This window comes from Triticum dicoccoides, chromosome 7B (assembly GCF_002162155.2).
Source record: "Triticum dicoccoides isolate Atlit2015 ecotype Zavitan chromosome 7B, WEW_v2.0, whole genome shotgun sequence".
In the NCBI taxonomy this organism is placed as follows: Eukaryota; Viridiplantae; Streptophyta; class Magnoliopsida; order Poales; family Poaceae; genus Triticum; species Triticum dicoccoides.
In genome coordinates this window covers 427451134-427455992 of record NC_041393.1, presented here as the reverse complement: position 1 = coordinate 427455992, position 4859 = coordinate 427451134, and the positions used below count along the sequence as shown (strand labels likewise).

General features: G+C 43.5%; 1 long non-coding RNA gene across 3 annotated transcripts; it reads left to right on the top strand.

The window, feature by feature from the left end:
• The first annotated feature begins 645 nt into the window (after positions 1-645).
• LOC119340363 lies at positions 646-4569 on the top strand. Of its 3 annotated transcripts, none has more exons than XR_005164505.1 (4): positions 646-1182; positions 1457-1527; positions 2313-2422; positions 4292-4569. It is a non-coding gene; the product is annotated as an uncharacterized LOC119340363 (long non-coding RNA). The 3 variants fall into 3 exon arrangements; XR_005164507.1 differs by having other exon boundaries at positions 4272-4569; XR_005164506.1 differs by having other exon boundaries at positions 2313-2470.
• Positions 4570-4859: the final 290 nt, after the last annotated feature.

The window sequence follows — 4859 nt, the reverse complement described above, 5'->3', positions numbered from 1 at the left end:
AATCTTCATACACACAACTCCTTTCCGAGAACACATTTTAAAGATATTTGTCGTGTTCCAAGTTCGTTATTTTTCTCTGATAACTAGGCCACAAATGATGACGTGACGCAAAGGTTTAACATTTCTTTCTTGAATTTCCTATGGCGTTTTCAAAATATGGTCAAAATGGTGGGCATGACCGTTTGTAGCTAGGGGTGGAATCTTGCGAAACTCTTGGTGATTCAAAGGCGCGTAATGCATTCCATCATAAGCCCAACTACCTAATGATTTATAAATATAAATTTCATTTTGTATACTCACCTTTGAAGGCATATAAATGCACGATTTTGTGTTGTTTATGACTTGAACACAATTATGCATACGTTAATTCATAGTATTACAAAGCATGTGACTTTTTTTTGCAATGAAACTATTAATTATAGGTCTTGAATTTTTTCTGTTGACACAGAAAAATGAATATTTTTTAGCAGATATGATATATCTCTGAAACAAGTTTATTGCTACTACGAAACCACCTAAATAGAGACTGTACGGTGGGGTCGAGGAGTGGCAGGTCCCAGCTGCAGCCACTCTATGGTGAGGTGCGGAAGTGAGTATGAAAAGAGGGGGAGGGGTCTGGAGGAAAATTTAGCGCGCGACCGCATCCCTTCGTCCTCTCCTCTGCTTCCAATCGCGCTGCCCATCGATCCGAGCCCGACGACGCCAGATCCGCAGCCCACCTTCCCCCATCTTCCGCTCCCCCTCTCCACCTCCCACATCGGATCGAGCGTGCCGCCCAACTTCACAGGTAGCAGATGCACCGCCGGCCAGCAGCCTCGACGTCGCGGCCGGCTGGGTCGACGGCGCGCGCATGCTTCGATGCGCGCTGCTCCGTCGAGCTGGCCGGACCGCGGCGGCGCATGACCTAGGGTTTGTGGTGGCTTTGCCCCCACGCCGGCCACGGCGACTGCCGTGTTCGTCGTTCCCCACCCTGCAGTCAATCCCGTCCCCGCTGCTTCAACGGCCTCCTCTGCTGGCGTCTCTGCGAGATCGCCCGACGCCAGGCAGGCCGTGGACGCGCAGGACCTCAAGCCGGCCGTGCTGCTCCTTCTGCCCGCGTCTTTCCCCAAACACGTCTCCGACCTGCATCCAACTGCCCTTGCCTCAGCCCTCCTCCACTTAGCTCCTGGTGAGCTGCTGCAGGTGAGGCAATTGACTTCATATGCGGCTACCTGTAGATCTGCTGCTGTAGCTTGGGTGTAGCCGCAACTGCTGTAGGTTTGGTGTATAGAAAGCTGACCTAGTGCTCTTCTTAGTACCATAGCTTCTGTAGGTTGGTTGTAGCAGCAATACGTACTATCTTGGTTTAGCTTAGGGGCAAACAGAGACGTACAGGGTCTCTGCACCAACACATTAGGTTTTTCCTTGAAAGTTCTTGGACCAATCCCTAACTTTCCTTGGTCTTGTACGAATCTAGTGCAGCCGCTGTACTGGACCAAGGACCCTGGGGATAGCAACTGCACTCAGTTTTGGAAGAGCTTATTGATGGTAACATGTCATTTAGCTCTACCTTGTTAACTTTTAAATAAATCTTGAGCTATCTTAGTTGATCCCTTCCTAAAAGCATATATTGTTTTGGAGTATGCTATCCTCTTTGGATAGCATACTGTTTTCCAACTATGCATTTTGGAGTATATTTGTAAAAGCATATACTGTTTTGGAGTATGCCATCCTCTGTGGATACTGTACTGTTTTGAGAGTATGCATTTTGGAGTATATTTGTAAAAGCATATACTGTTTTGGGTCATGCCTGGTAAGAAATTTGTGATTATACTTGTAATAAATTTTGAGCTATTTTAGTTGATCCATGGCTTCTCTTACTTTCTTAAATTTTTATCATATGAACCAAGATCAAGTGATTATTGAATTCATTTTCCCCAACTAAGTGCATGCCAGTTTAATATGAATCTGTTGCTGTTGTGGCAAAAAAATAGATGCATCATTTTTCCTAAGTATGAATCTGTTCCCATACTTAAAACATCAGTTTGAATTGCATGTTGGAGCCCTTATAATTTTGGTATATCGTGCATGTCACGTATCTGAAATACATTTGTTCGGTGCTTCACATTTGGAAGATTCTATGCTTCAGGTTTTATAAAATTGTGAACCTTGCATCTCTGTAATGTGTTTTCCCAATATTATATTCATCCTTCCATGCACTACTGCTTCAGTGTTGTCTATGATAACCTGTTAGCTTCGCACTATCCAACAAAAACGCATCAGCATCCTTCTTCTTGTCCATGACTTGTGCACCTCCACTATTTTAATTGCAGGATTGCTGATGAGTCCTGGGTGTGGATGTGCAACACATAACTTTATCGAAGCCCTACGAAGGCAAGGCACCTGCATCACACCCATGGGGTGGTCCAATACAAAGTCGAAAGTATGTTCTTCTACCCCATTGCTTCTGGTATCCACATAATATGTTAAGGTGGGTGCATGGTAATACAGGTTTAAACTTGCTATCTTTGCAATGTATTAGCATCATGAGGTTGTGTAGTACGGTGATCTACGTAAAAGTTTGTACCAACAGTAGTTTGATTGCTGTTTGTACTGGTTGATTGATTTTTAATTAATGGCAATCACTCCCCTGTCTTGAAAAACTTTTTGTACTTGATACTTGTTTTCATGTATGTTCATGCACTCATCTGATATAGATTTTCGATTTTGTTTAGTTCTGGGTACACTAGCTCAGAATGTTGGCTTGATCTGGATGTTGCTAATAAATAATAACCTTTTGTTTCAATTGTCGTTTAGAATGGTGCGGAGAGTGATTGGTATGTACCAAGTTGTTGTGGTCACTAAATTCATTTTTTAATTTGTTATGGCCCCTATTCCGTTCTCCGAAAGAAGTGAAGTGATGAATGTGCATTGACTTCTGTGTGCTCAATAAATATATGAAGTTGTCAAATGTTCTTATTATTTTCCTGTCCTGTCTGTTAATTAACTGGCTCTTAGCCTATTCTATCCTGATCATTCTAAATGACTTATGAAGCACCATTGTCAGTTTTTGGCATGCGGCTATGTTTGTTCTAGAATCGTATGGATTATCTATATGTATTTCACAGTATGCATTTAGTAATATTGTTAGTTCAACACACTGATTACGAGTCGAAGGACTAGTCGAGACTAGTCGATGGACTAGTCTATGAGTCGCAACTGTGGTGTCGACTGCGAATCTCGTGTAGACTAATTCGTTGAGTCGAGCGGTCAAGAGACTAGTCGACTAGTCTGGACTAGTCCTGTTGTCTGAGTCGCTCGACTCAGATTTGGGAGGGGAAATTTGGAGAGCGAGCTATGAGAACGAGCCGCCTGGACGAGGCCACCGCCAGCACCCACTGACCCGCTGCCGGAACGGCGGATGGTGAAGCAAGGCGCGGCAGCCGGCCGGAGCTCTTGCTCGGGCGGCGGCCATGGCCGTGCCCCGTAGGCGCGTGTGGCCCGAGAGAGAGAGAGAGAGGGAGGGAGGGAGGGATGGGATGGGATGGGATGTAGGCTGGCTACTTGGGCCCACATGGGCCAGGTGGGGGTGGCGTGCTGAGCTGCACTGGGCTGGGCCTGGCGAGCGTTGGCTAGCACTGCTGGTTTTATTGTATATACTGTAATGTGCTGTACAGTTTACTACATACTGCTACTAGGTATTAGTAGTTGACTACTACAGTACTTTGTCGACTAGTCTAGCACTAGTCTAAGACTAGTCCGATTAGTCTATGAGTCTCAACCTCGGAACGACTCGTCGACTCGTAATCCTTGGTTCAACAGCACTTTCCCAATATCATGCGTTTTATGGCCCACTTGTCATATACATCTCCAAGGCGTGTTCTTCCACTCCATTGGTTCTAGTATCCAACATGTTGTTAAGCTGCTAGCAGGGGAAAACATGTTTAAACTTGTATCTTTGCAATGTATGAGAGTATCCTGAGATTCTGTAGGACTGTGATGATCTAAAAGTTTATATCAACTGTTTGATTGCTGTTAGTACTAGCTGATTGATTTTCAATTATCAACAGTCACTCCCCTTCTTGATAATGTTTTTGCTTGCTTCACTTGATGCATGCGTTTCATGTTAATGTGCTTGTCTGTAATGGATGCTGGTACATGTTTAGTTATTACCTACTCCCCAAGACTATTTTGACGTGTCTTAATGCCTTTGGTAGATTTACTTTGTTAGGGAGGAGCATCAATACTAGTAGACCACCTATTCAGAGCAGATCTTTAAAAAGTTTTAATAGGATATATCTCTGTTTTGCAGTTTAATTTGATTCTACAGTTCAGCTTTGTTGGTGGTTACAGCAGCAGAGGAAGTTTGAGCAATAGGACATTTCATTGAAGGAAATAACAAAATAGTGGTGAAGCGGGTGATGTAGAGTGGTGAAGCAGGTGATGAAGAGGGTTCTACATTGATGTCAATGTGTGTGTTTTATTTTATCAATGTAACCATTTTTTTAGAATCATGCAACCATTTTTGTTCATGGTTGTTTGGGTGCCTAACTAATTTATTCTGTGGAAGTATCGGTTTTCGCCCGGTTTTCCGTTAATTAACTGGGCAACTCGCTTCTTCTTAATTAATCGATGAGGCAAATCTTTTGCCTCCGTTTTGAAAAAAAAATTTATTCTGTGGAACAAGAACAACAAATGGTTGGCATTGCGTTGTAACTGGATGTTTAAATGCCCATATGTAATAAATAAAACTAAATCTGGCACAGAAACTATTAGGCAGAAATTAATATATAGGCCTGAAATGTTGGGCCTGTTTTGACACCTTATATGGGCTGGGCCTGTTTTGACACCTTATTTGGGCTGGGCCTATTTAGATACCT